This window comes from Pseudophryne corroboree, chromosome 12, assembly GCF_028390025.1.
Source record: "Pseudophryne corroboree isolate aPseCor3 chromosome 12, aPseCor3.hap2, whole genome shotgun sequence".
In the NCBI taxonomy this organism is placed as follows: Eukaryota; Metazoa; Chordata; class Amphibia; order Anura; family Myobatrachidae; genus Pseudophryne; species Pseudophryne corroboree.
The window spans coordinates 69,568,858-69,583,296 of NC_086455.1; the positions used below are offsets into that span (position 1 = coordinate 69,568,858).

The 14,439-nt window shown below is 40.9% G+C and overlaps 1 long non-coding RNA gene across 2 annotated transcripts; it reads right to left on the bottom strand.

The window, feature by feature from the left end:
- Positions 1-900: 900 nt before the first annotated feature.
- On the bottom strand, positions 901-10,745 carry LOC134980152 (uncharacterized). 2 transcript variants are annotated; one of them, XR_010190340.1, is made up of 7 exons: positions 10,699-10,745; positions 9,632-9,738; positions 9,175-9,503; positions 7,963-8,031; positions 2,939-2,970; positions 1,872-1,978; positions 901-1,743 (listed from the first exon to the last, which is right to left on the bottom strand). It is a non-coding gene; the product is annotated as an uncharacterized LOC134980152 (long non-coding RNA). The 2 variants fall into 2 exon arrangements; XR_010190341.1 differs by lacking the exon at positions 9,175-9,503.
- Between the last annotated feature and the right edge of the window lie 3,694 nt (positions 10,746-14,439).

The window sequence follows — 14,439 nt, forward strand, 5'->3', positions numbered from 1 at the left end:
TTACCTTGTTCCTGCGGATGTGCAAAAATTACAGATATTGGGCTGGAAAGACCTACTGTTGGCCTCTTAATTCTAAAAAGAGGGGTGTTGTTATTTTTTTGTGAGGCGCCATATTGCCACGGAACTACTCACATCTGTAATAGACCAGGACGGTAGATTTGTTGTTGGTGAGATAAAGCTGGGTGCTGCCACCTACCTTATATGTAATGTGTATGCTCCTAATGTACCCTCACAACGTTTTTGGGCCCTCATTCCGAGTTGTTCGCTCGCTAGCTGCTTTTAGCAGCATTGCAAACGCTAAGCCGCCGCCCTCTGGGAGTGTATCTTAATTTAGCAGAATAGCGAACGAAAGATTAGCAGATCTGCTACTAAATAATTCCTTGCAGTTTCTGAGTAGCTCCAGACCTACTCCTAGATTGCGATCACCTCAGTCCGTTTAGTTCCTGGTTTGACGTCACAAACACGCCCTGCGTTCGGCCAGCCACTCCCCCGTTTCTCCAGCCACTCCTGCGTTTTTACCTGGCACGCTTGCGTTTTTTAGCACACTCCCTGAAAACGCAGAGTTGCCGCCCAGAAACACCCACTTCCTGTCAATCATACTACAATCGCTCGAGCGTTGAAAAACGTTGCTCGAGCTTGTGTAAATCTCCAAAGTTTTGTGTTAAATTACTTAGTGCATGCGCGCTGTGTACCATGCGCATGCGCATTTCCCACCTAATCGCTGCATTGCGAAAAACGTCAACGAGCGAACAACTCGGAATGACCACCTTTCTCCTCACGTCTGTCTTTTCTCCAACCTTATTCGCACTTACCAATATATGTGATGATTTCAATATGTGCATCTCTTCTCATGTAACCTAGTATTAGGTTAAATAATAGTGTAAATGCAAATATGATTTATAAACTAGGGTATATGAATGTATTAACTTGTATATATTATTTAGAAAGGAAGGAATATGTAATTTGTTGTTGTTGTGTTATGTAAAAAATAAAAGAATATTTAATTAATTAAAGAGAGGGAGGGCGCAATAAGCTAATGCTGTTGTCATTGTACTAGAGAGGTCCCCGTGCCGGTAAATAGGGCCGTGTGCAGAAAGAGGGGGGGCCGTGTGCAAAGGACGGAGACCTGCGCGTGCCGGTAATATAGAAAGACATAGAGTGAGAGGGGTCCACGAGCCGGTAAATAGTGCCGGGTGCAGAGAGGGAATCCGCGAGCAGGTAGTTTAAAGTGCCGGGTGCAGAGAGGGAGTCCGCGAGCGGGCAGATAAAGATATAAATAGGCGCTCCCGTTAGCATAGAGCAGACTGCTGTTCCCCTGGTCAGTGTGGGCACTTGGTCATCCAGAGCGCTGTATGCTGTAAACATACAAGCGGCAGTACTGGATACCGAGTAGCTGCACCAGCACCAGGCTTACCCGTTCCCGAAGGGGGGCGGTGGAGGAGGAGGTAGAGGTGCTGCTGGCAGACAGAGGAGAGCGGCCAGGAGGGCTCCGGGTGTGCCAGCGTGCGGCATTGCAGTGAAGGCAGCAGAAAGGAGCTGAGCGGTCTGGAGAGATGGCCAGAGAGGCTCCAGCTGAGCTGTTGTAAGCCCCGGGAGCGGAAGCCATAGCCGGGAGAGGACGCAGCTCCATAGTAACAGAAGGGAGCCAATTAGATGCGCAGCCTGCACCAGACACAAGGCAGTCCAGAAGCCTATCAGAGGACATCAGGGAGGAGTCGGGGGAGCACTCATCTGCAGCAGCTGCTATAAGGAGGTGTAAGTGACACAATTTATTTACTGCACCTTGCACCGTAGACAGAAATAACAATTGGCTATAGTGAATATTACCATTACAGTAAAGCCATTATAGAGGGAGAGAAGAACTTATTTACCTCCCATTTATATATGTTCAAGACTAGCCAATAGTCTCGGACAGCCTTATCAGCAGGTACTGGAGCCAGATCACACAGAATGTCATAATAGCTGCAGGGAGTTATTGCTAAAAAGGAAACAAAGCATATATACTGAAGTAAAGTGATTTTGGCAAGAGACTTTAACTAAAATATGGACAGAGAATAGTGACTAACTATTGCTGTATTCAGTCTACTCCGTTAAAATTGTATTCCCTCATATCCATGGAAGTAGAATATACAGTAAATTACTATAACTGTCTATAAGTAAACAGCCAGGAAGAAGACAAGTAAGGACTGTTACTTTAACCATTACAGCAATGGAGATCATAATAGTGTATGTTTATATACACACAGGAGATGAAACTGCCTATGTAGTTGAGTAAACATTAGGATATTAGAGAGAAAGACAAGAAAAGAACATTAAAACCACTAAAATTTATAGACGGAAATGAACAATAGGAGAGAGAGAGATATTAAAGCATATTCCAGAGATATTTAAGTCTATATATTTGAAGACTGTAAGCTACTGAAATATTGAGCTGGATGCAACAAACTGGATACTATTTATTGCTAGATGCCAGCACAGTAATTCATAAGACACAGAGGAGATACACTGTTTCTTCTATTTGTACACTCTGCTAAGTTGGCCAGTTGCAGAGTATTGGCAACAAAGTAAGGAAAGAGAGTTAACTTTAATGTAACCAACTATAAAGACTTTACTTTCATATAAAAGACTTTGTTATTACCCAAGGTTAGGGGATAAAAGAGACCTGAATTGAGAGACTGATATATATTAGAATCTAGAATTGCTAATATGCAAAGGTATTTATGGGCCCCAACTTGCGCATGTCTATAAAATTACAGAGTGCCCGGGTCACTCTATTTTTTTAGTAAGGTTATAACCAGATACTTTTTTGTGTATTGCATGCAAATGAATTGTATAGGAGTGTGGGGTAGCTAAAGAATATTATATTATACCTATTGTGTGTATTATATTGATATATGTGTAGGAATGGTTAATACGTTATTAAAAATATAATACTTACCACTTACTGTCTGTTGGACGTTGAATGAAGAGCTGAAAAGAAGAACAGGTACATGAGTTATTTTTGTGATTTACTTATATACATATATCTTTATAGATAAAATAATTATCACATTTACCTATTAGAGAGAAAAGCAGGCATCCCAGGCAGCCTGTTGTTAAAGCAATAGCTTGGGTGGAGGCACATTAGTAGATTGGGTAACCTTATCAGAGATAAAGGAGGGTTACATATTGGAGACAAGTCTGCTGAGATTGAACATAGGAGTAATGGAGAATTTAATAGGAGAGGATATATACACTTGGTGTATGCAAAAAGAAAAAAATCCTAAAAAGTGCATAGGTATAGGCGGGGATTTTTCAGAATTTTCAGATGAGGAAGTTATAAGGACAATTATAGATAAATTGTATGGAGTTAAAAGACCCAGGATTGTGGACAAATGGAGAGGAGAAATAGCAATACTAATAGAAGCTGAAAGGGAGTTAGATCCATGTCTAATACCAATGATGATAATGGCAAATGAAGAAATTGGGAGGCGATGGTATATTATTTGGCCTAAGAGAAAAGATGAGGAAGCTATTAATGCACATATATCTACTTCTGTTGATACATCTGGGAGAGATAATATAAACAATAATATGCAAGGAAATGGTGAAAATGTAGATGGGTCGCAGTTTGAGACTATGGTAGATAGAGTGGTTACTCAATTGGAACGTTGGCACTATGAAGGAAGTTATAGGAGATTAAGGATATTCTCAGGGACAGTGCCTGTACCTTTAGGCGAAGAAACATATGAAGCCTGGAAAGAAGCTGCTGTACAGCAAGCAGAGGAGTGGCAGTGTCCAGACCAAATTAAAAGGCAGAGAGTAGTAGAAAGCCTAAGAGGACCGGCCATGGGAATAATACAGGCAGCTAGACGAAGTAATCCACAGGCAAATCTTGAAACTTATTTTGAGGCTTTAGATTATGCCTACGGCACTTTGGAGGATGTGGGAGATTTAACATCCAGGTTACACCACACTTTCCAGGAGCCTGGAGAGAAGTTAAGTGCATATTTAATTCGAATAGACAAACTCTTATACAAAATTGTAGAAAAGGGTGGGATTAACCGAGATGAAGTAGATAGAAGCAGAATGAAACAGCTACTGAGGGGGGCATTGACAGCTGACTCGGTAGCCCAGAAAATACGATGTTCAGGAATAAGGGAACCCTCCCCCACTTTTAATGAATTATTAAAAGAAATTAAACAAGAAGAAGTACTAATTGAAATGAGAGAAAGAACAGTAAAAAAGGTTAAGGTTGTTCAACCCTCTGTGGAGGTCGATCCCTTTGAGGAAAGAATAGTTAAAATGATAGAGGAGCAGAACAAGAAGCTGGAGCAATTTATGGCATCTCATGAGAATAGAAGTTTAGGAAATTCCTCTCTTAGAAGTAATAACAATACAAATATAAGGGGAATGGGAAGAGGAAATAGCTATAATAATAGAGGAAGAGGATGTTTTAAATGTGGAAGGATAGGACATAGAGCTTATGAATGCAATGTCCTTACTGATGGATCTTCTACACGGGCCTCTACAAATAATCCCAACACTAATAGGGATGTTCTTTCTGGGCAGGGAAACGATCAAGGGAGGACTGTGAACCCCGCACAGTCCCCCTAGAAGTCAGTTATTGTGCAATGGGGAATTCTTGGTGGAACGGAAAAGTGCCTGAGGGATTACTAGGACCTGCACCTGTAGTCCCAGCAGCTATTAACGGGAATAGGTGCAAAGTACTATTAGACAGTGGATCTCAAGTATCAATTATTTTTGAAACATGGTATAATGACCATTTATCTGATGTACCCATAAAACCATTAAGTGGGTTGGTCATATGGGGATTAAGTATTGAAAAGTACCCTTATTTGGGATACGTACAAGTAAATCTTGAGTTTGAAGGGGAAACATACCAGAAGTCGTTGGAAGTACCGTTTATCGCTCTTATATGTCCTGAAATAAAGGGAGGAAGGGATGAATTTCCTGTAATTGTAGGAACAAATACTCAATTGTATCATATATTATCTAATTGGTGTCAGAGAGAAGATGAACGGTGTACAGAGGTAGGACAGGCATTGCCGGTAGGGTTAGCACCACAGGAGAATGTTTCAAATGAAAGAAGAAATGAATTTGACATTTGCTTTCAGGAAAGCGATATTACAAAGGAAGATAAGATTCTTTTGTCTGAGGAATTAGAACGCAGAAAACAAGCATTCTCAATTGGAGAGTGGGATTTAGGAGAAGCAAAGGGGGTAGAACATGGTATAAAATTAAATGATACCAGTCCTTTTAGAGAACGATCCCGTAGGATAGCACCTGCAGATTTTGAAGACATTAGGTTACACTTGAAGGGATTACTGGAGAACCAAATCATCATAGAGTCCCGTAGTCCATACGCTTCCCCGATTGTAATTGCAAGAAAGAAAAATGGAAAAATTCGTATGTGTGTAGATTATAGGACATTAAATTCCCGAACAGCCCCAGATCAATATACAGTTCCTAGAATTGATGAGGCATTAGATTGTTTACAAGGGAGTATGTGGTTCTCTGTGTTAGACCTAAGGAATGGATTCTATCAAATTCCTATGCGTCCTGAGGATAGAGAAAAAACTGCATTCATCTGCCCATTAGGATTTTTTGAGTTCCTAAAAATGCCACAAGGTATAAAGGGAGCCCCGGCAACATTTCAAAGGACTATGGAACGAATTGTTGGAGACATGAACTATAGAGAAGTTATTGTTTACCTGGACGACATAATTGTTTTTGGGAAATCTCTTTCTGAACATAATATCCGTCTTTTAAAAGTATTGGATAGACTGATAGAGGGAGGACTGAAGTTATCAATGGATAAATGCCAGTTGTGCAGGTCTTCAGTTAAATACCTGGGACATATAGTAAGCAGAGAAGGGGTGTCAACCGATCCTGCAAAGGTAGACGCTGTAAAAAATTGGCCCCGTCCTACTAAATTAAAGGAACTCAGATCTTTTCTGGGGTTTTGCGGTTATTACCGTAGATTTGTTCCGAATTATTCTAAAATTTCAAAACCCCTCACTGATTTAACCAAAGGTTATCCTTCAACTAATAGAAGAAAGATAATTCAACCTAGTTCTAAACACTTGTACAAACCAAATGAACTTTTTGGGGGTAGATGGAACTGTGAATGTGAATTAGCATTTCAGACTTTAAAAAGGAAATTAACTGATGCCCCAGTTTTAGCTTATGCTGACCCGACCATTCCATATGTACTTCATACTGATGCTTCCCAAGGAGGAATAGGAGGGGTGTTATATCAGAAGCAACAAGGTGAACTGAGACCTGTGTCTTTTACTAGCAGGGGCTTGTCTATTAGTGAAAGAAACTATCCCACACACAAATTAGAATTTTTAGCTTTAAAGTGGTGTGTGGTGGAGAAATTTCATGACTATTTGTACGGTGTGCCCTTTGAGGTACACACTGACAATAACCCTTTAACGTATATACAAACAACAGCAAAACTCGATGCTACCGGACATAGATGGCTGGCAGCATTGTCCCTGTATGACTTTTCTTTAAAATATAGACCCGGAATTAATAACATCGATGCTGACTCGTTGTCCAGGATCCCAAATCAAGAAAACAATAACAGTGAGGAGGAATGGATTGAAGTACCCATGGGAGATGTGAAAGGGATATGTCACCGAATACAAATTGGAGAAATGATGCCAGGAGAAGGGTTGAGTTTTTTAGGGGCCACTTCTAAAGCTCTTCCATTATCGTATTGTTGGCTAAGTAATTTAGAATTAGAAGGATTGCCAAAACTTAGGAGAGGCCAGATACGGACTGATCAAAGTCGAGATCCTGATATAAAAGATGCAATAGAAAGATTGAAACAAAATTGGAATGTTAATTCACCCTCTGTTTCGAAGGGAGCTAAGTTATTGGAAAGACAAAAGAACAAATTATTCCTAGAAAATGGAATATTATATCGTATATTCAAAGAACCAGGGGAAAGGGAAAAACGACAGTTGGTACTACCTTCAAAGCATAGGACTACAGTAATGAAAGCTTTGCATAATGAACATGGCCATCTAGGATATGATAAAACCATTAAGTTAATTTCTGATAGGTTTTATTGGCCAGGGATGAGGGAAGAAGTAGGGAACTATTGTAGAAATTGTGGAAATTGTGTAATTCGTAAAACAATAACTCGACAAACTGCCCCTTTGGTAAATTTTAAAAGTAGTGGGCCTATGGACTTGGTATGTATGGATTTTTTGTCATTAGAAGTAGAACCAGGAAAGAAATGCCACATATTAGTGATAACTGATCATTTTACCAGATATGCCCAGGCCTATGTAACACCAAATCAAAGGGCAACTACTGTAGCAAACACATTATGGAACAAATTTTTTATCCATTATGGTCTTCCAAACAGACTTCACTCTGACCAAGGTAGAGAGTTCGAAAGTAAACTAATAAAAGAGCTTTGTGCAATTTGTGGAATAACTAAATCAAGGACAACCCCATATCATCCACAAGGGGACCCCCAACCTGAGAGGTTCAACAGAACCTTGTTGGATATGTTGGGAACATTGAATCCTCTTGATAAAAGGTACTGGAAAAGACATACTGACCGTTTAGTACATGCATATAATTGTACACAAAATGAAGCCACAGGGTATTCTCCCTACTACTTAATGTTTGGTCGGGAAGCCAGGCTTCCTATAGATGTATGTATGGGGATATCCACTAGTGACAAACCTGCTATCTCTCACATAAAATACATAAAGAAGTTAAGGGAGGAACTACAGGAGGCTTATGATATAGCTGAATGTGCAGCCAGGAAATTGGGATTAAAAAATAAGACCAGATATGACAGGAGAATACGTGACCATGAGTTAGTTTCGGGGGATCGAGTCTTACTGAGACACCTAGGGACACCTAGAAAGTTTAAAATTTCAAATAGGTGGAGGGAAGATCCTTTCGTGATTGTTGAGAAACTTTCAAACTTACCTGTATACAAGATCAAGCCTGAGTCAGGAGAAAACAGGATACTGACATATCATAGGCAGCATCTATTACCTATAGGGAAAGAAGTTCGGTTAGAAGGGCTTGAATTAAATGATACTACCCGCACAACTAATGAAAGAACGGGAAATAGAAATGCAATACATAATGAATTAAGTATTGTAGATGACATAGATGATGAGTCAGAGATACAAGGGTATTATTATAAGGATGAATGTTTGGGTTTTGACAAATTTACTGATGAACATGTTAATGAGGATCCTTTAGAACATGTGGAAGGTAGAATCCAAGAGTTAAATAATGATAATCCCTGGGAAGAAAATCTGGAATATTGCAATACTGAAAATCAAAGAGTGTCAGATAGCTCTGATAGAGTTTCACATTCTTATAGTGAGTTAGAGGAGGAGCAGGTATGGAATAAGCAAAAAAGGGTGTGTCGCCCTCCTGCTATACTTACTTACGACCAATTAGGAATACCCAGTATAATACCCAGGGCTACACATATGAGTACTGTATCAATGTGGCCATATTTTTAATGATTACTCCGTAAAATTTGAGAAAGGGAGATTTCAAGGTATATATATATGGTGGTGACCCAGCTGATAACTTATACTGGATCACCAGGGGGAGAGTATGTAACCTAGTATTAGGTTAAATAATAGTGTAAATGCAAATATGATTTATAAACTAGGGTATATGAATGTATTAACTTGTATATATTATTTAGAAAGGAAGGAATATGTAATTTGTTGTTGTTGTGTTATGTAAAAAATAAAAGAATATTTAATTAATTAAAGAGAGGGAGGGCGCAATAAGCTAATGCTGTTGTCATTGTACTAGAGAGGTCCCCGTGCCGGTAAATAGGGCCGTGTGCAGAAAGAGGGGGGGCCGTGTGCAAAGGACGGAGACCTGCGCGTGCCGGTAATATAGAAAGACATAGAGTGAGAGGGGTCCACGAGCCGGTAAATAGTGCCGGGTGCAGAGAGGGAATCCGCGAGCAGGTAGTTTAAAGTGCCGGGTGCAGAGAGGGAGTCCGCGAGCGGGCAGATAAAGATATAAATAGGCGCTCCCGTTAGCATAGAGCAGACTGCTGTTCCCCTGGTCAGTGTGGGCACTTGGTCATCCAGAGCGCTGTATGCTGTAAACATACAAGCGGCAGTACTGGATACCGAGTAGCTGCACCAGCACCAGGCTTACCCGTTCCCGAAGGGGGGCGGTGGAGGAGGAGGTAGAGGTGCTGCTGGCAGACAGAGGAGAGCGGCCAGGAGGGCTCCGGGTGTGCCAGCGTGCGGCATTGCAGTGAAGGCAGCAGAAAGGAGCTGAGCGGTCTGGAGAGATGGCCAGAGAGGCTCCAGCTGAGCTGTTGTAAGCCCCGGGAGCGGAAGCCATAGCCGGGAGAGGACGCAGCTCCATAGTAACAGAAGGGAGCCAATTAGATGCGCAGCCTGCACCAGACACAAGGCAGTCCAGAAGCCTATCAGAGGACATCAGGGAGGAGTCGGGGGAGCACTCATCTGCAGCAGCTGCTATAAGGAGGTGTAAGTGACACAATTTATTTACTGCACCTTGCACCGTAGACAGAAATAACAATTGGCTATAGTGAATATTACCATTACAGTAAAGCCATTATAGAGGGAGAGAAGAACTTATTTACCTCCCATTTATATATGTTCAAGACTAGCCAATAGTCTCGGACAGCCTTATCAGCAGGTACTGGAGCCAGATCACACAGAATGTCATAATAGCTGCAGGGAGTTATTGCTAAAAAGGAAACAAAGCATATATACTGAAGTAAAGTGATTTTGGCAAGAGACTTTAACTAAAATATGGACAGAGAATAGTGACTAACTATTGCTGTATTCAGTCTACTCCGTTAAAATTGTATTCCCTCATATCCATGGAAGTAGAATATACAGTAAATTACTATAACTGTCTATAAGTAAACAGCCAGGAAGAAGACAAGTAAGGACTGTTACTTTAACCATTACAGCAATGGAGATCATAATAGTGTATGTTTATATACACACAGGAGATGAAACTGCCTATGTAGTTGAGTAAACATTAGGATATTAGAGAGAAAGACAAGAAAAGAACATTAAAACCACTAAAATTTATAGACGGAAATGAACAATAGGAGAGAGAGAGATATTAAAGCATATTCCAGAGATATTTAAGTCTATATATTTGAAGACTGTAAGCTACTGAAATATTGAGCTGGATGCAACAAACTGGATACTATTTATTGCTAGATGCCAGCACAGTAATTCATAAGACACAGAGGAGATACACTGTTTCTTCTATTTGTACACTCTGCTAAGTTGGCCAGTTGCAGAGTATTGGCAACAAAGTAAGGAAAGAGAGTTAACTTTAATGTAACCAACTATAAAGACTTTACTTTCATATAAAAGACTTTGTTATTACCCAAGGTTAGGGGATAAAAGAGACCTGAATTGAGAGACTGATATATATTAGAATCTAGAATTGCTAATATGCAAAGGTATTTATGGGCCCCAACTTGCGCATGTCTATAAAATTACAGAGTGCCCGGGTCACTCTATTTTTTTAGTAAGGTTATAACCAGATACTTTTTTGTGTATTGCATGCAAATGAATTGTATAGGAGTGTGGGGTAGCTAAAGAATATTATATTATACCTATTGTGTGTATTATATTGATATATGTGTAGGAATGGTTAATACGTTATTAAAAATATAATACTTACCACTTACTGTCTGTTGGACGTTGAATGAAGAGCTGAAAAGAAGAACAGGTACATGAGTTATTTTTGTGATTTACTTATATACATATATCTTTATAGATAAAATAATTATCACATTTACCTATTAGAGAGAAAAGCAGGCATCCCAGGCAGCCTGTTGTTAAAGCAATAGCTTGGGTGGAGGCACATTAGTAGATTGGGTAACCTTATCAGAGATAAAGGAGGGTTACATCTCAATTAGACCAACAGGTCATTACCCGTAAAAAATATCCCCACTATAGCTTTGGTATACCTATGTTAATAGAGCATTTACATTTGCTATATTCTTGGAGGGCTCACCACCAGACTGAGAAATCCTACACGTGTCTTTCAGCCGCCTATGGTACCCTCTCTAGATTAGACTACTTACTAGTATCCTCTTCTTTGTTTCCCAAGGTTGAGGAAGTGGAAATTGCACCTATCTGCCTTTCTGACCATGCGTTGGTTTGCCTAACCTTACACACTATGGTGGATTTGGGTCCCTATATACAATGGCATTACCCATCTTCCTTTTCCACTTCCATTGCCTTCCGGAATCGGGTATTGGCTACTTGGGCTGATTACACGCTGAATAATATTGCGTTTTTAGAAAATGACCCCTCTCTATTCTGGCAGGCCTCCAAGACTGTTATATGGGGCGGGATGTACTAAGCGAAAAATGCGGTAAACCCCCTGTTTACCGCATTTTCCTGATGTACTATCCCCCGGCCGGCAGGTCAGCGCCGCGGCGGGGTTCGCCAGCTTTAGCTGGCGATAGTCCATAGAAGCCTATGGGCTTCTCTCCGCTGCGCTGTGTGAGGGATCTGATCGGATCCATCCCAGCATGCCCTGCGGCCGCCCCCGTCACCCCGCGCATGCGCAGACTGACTTCTGGGGCCGAATCCCGGAAGTCAGGCTGCCGCTGTGCATCGCGGAGGACAGCTCTTATCGGAAGAGCTGTCCTCCGCAATGATGATCGCATATGTTAGTACTTATGCGATCAGCATCGTGGCGCAGGGCGACGATGTACATTAGTACATCCCGCCCCCGGGGTGATATAACGGCATTTGTTCTCTATTATTAGAAAGAAATAGCTGCAAAATATCTTTCGCATCAGTTCTCACTCTCGGAGGCTTATCAGAAATTCTCTTCCTGCTCCTCTCTTGCTCATAAGTCCACTTATCACTATCAGGCGTCTAAACTTCATTTTGAAGCGATACTAAACAATTTGGAAATGACATATTCTTTCTCTAAAGATTAAAGATTTTTAAAATTTGGAAACAAGGTTGGGAAACTCCTTTCGAACTTACTTTGTGGTGAAAACCCGCCTTTGGTAGTCCACCCCTTAAAATTGCCTGATGGCACTGTGACCGGGGATAGTAAATTAATAGTTCCGATCATGGCACAATTTTATACTGACCTCTATGCTAACACTTCCACTACTGTAAGGGAGGACCCTTCCTTTTGGGAAGGCCTGACTGTACCCCAACTCTCCCCTCCGGCTGCAGAAATGCTAATAACCCCAATTACGGAAACTGAGGTCAGAACAGTTATTGGTACAAGTATTATAAGTTACTCGGATCTGCTGTTGTCCCGATCCTGACCGCGGTCTTCAATGCAATCCTGTCTAATTCTTTGATGCCTAAATATTTTAATTCAACAATTATTAAGTTGATTCCAATGTCAGGCAGGGATTTGAGTGACCCAACGTCTTACAGGCCGATTTCTCGCTTAAACCTTGATTATAAGATTCTAACCAAAATCCTAGCCGAACGTTTGAAACAGGTATTACCTTTAATCATACACAATTGATCAATCAGGTTTCATCTCAGGCCGTTACTCGGTTACCAATGTTAGGAGGGTCTTCTCGGCTGTCTATGTAACCTCTCATTTGGTCGATCCCCCTCCTAGAGCTATTCTTTCCTTAGACGCCGAGAAGGCCTTCAACATGGTTTTCTGGGATCACTTGTATGATGCAATGATGCAATTTGGATTCCCTGCCCACTTTATATCTTATATCAGAACCCTATACACCCAACCTATGACCCAGATTTTGTGTAACAGATACCTTTCTGACCTGATACCCATTCAGAGAGGCACTCGACAGGGTTGCCCACTGTCACCTCTGTTCTTTGCTGTGGCACTAGACCCTCTGGACATAGCATTACGAGATACTCCTCTGTATCAAGGAATTCCGATAGGATTGGTTGATCTCCGTGTTGCCATCTTTGCAGATGATATGCTCCTTTTTCTATCCTACCCTGCATATTCTTTACCTGTCATTTTAAACATTATTCACCAATTCAGTTGCTTCTCTGGCTATAAAATCAACATAGAAAAATCTGAGATATTATCACTCTTGCTACTAGCCCCTCTCTGAATACCATTAAAATAGTCTGCTCCTACTTTAAATATCTAGGGATTCACATATCAGCAAATCTCTCTGACTTGTATTCTCTTAACTTTTCTCCTCTTCTTAACCAAATTTCTAAAACGTTGGATGGGTGGCATTCCTTACCTCTTTCCTTACCGGGCAGAGTGGCAGTCATAAAAAATGTGGTTTTTCCAAAATTGTCTTATATCATTCAGATGCTCCAGATACGCTTATCTAACATTGATATAAAATGCTTATATAAGATGTTTCAGTGCTTTATATGGAGGAATGGAAAGCCCTGTATAGCCCGCATCAAACTATAGTCTCCTAAGAAACATGGTGGTTTGAACCTACCTGATTTTCTCCTTTTTAGACATGTGGGTTTTTTTCAGATATGCTTCAGACTGGCTACTTGGAAGGAGCATATATACTTATAATTGCTCTTGACACAGCCATTTGTGCCCCTTACTCCCGTAATGCTTTACTTCACACTCCCAAAGCTCAGATTCCATCACATATTTTTCGGAACCCATTATGTACTGACATATATCTCACCTGGCTGACTGTTAACAAGTTGCTCAATCGTCACCCTGGTCGTACCAAATGCATCTCCCTATGGGGAAACCCCTTATTCAGCCCAGGTATGGAAAATCCTACTCTTCGTGGCCTTTTTCACAAAGGCATACTGACTACGGCTGATGTGTTTGACCGTGGGGGGGGGGGGCAAATGTACACATTTCCCGTCCTAAGAGACAAGTTTGGCTTATCACAGACATCCCTGTTTCCATACCTCCAGATAAAACATTATTTATCTACTCTCGCAGTTTTAGAGCCATTGCCGACAGTTCCAGATTTTATAGATCAGTTGCTGAATTCCTTAACTCACACCACCTACCGCACATGTTTTCTTTATTTACCCCTCCTAGATATTCGCACGCAGGATATATTGGTAGTTGACTCCTGGTCCAAGGACATACCGTCTATCTGATTGAGTGATAATATTTTTTTGCATTATGACAAAACCATTAATGTTTTGGGTTCCCCCTTGCTGCAGGAAGTGCATGCTAAGATGGTACATAGAGCTTACATAACGCAGACACAGCGCACTCATTATATTGCTGAAGCGCAAAAGTGCTACGACCACTGCATCTTTTATACATTATATTTGGGACTGTGAGAAAATTAAACGCTTTTGAAACAAGGTCTTAGCCTATGTTAATGATCTATTTGCCCTTTCTCTGACCTTGAACCCACTCCCTTGCATATTTGCTAATTTCCGACCATGGATGTCCAGAGGTGTTGATGGAAAGGTGATTGTTTTAGTAACGGTGGCAAAGCAAATCATTATGCGT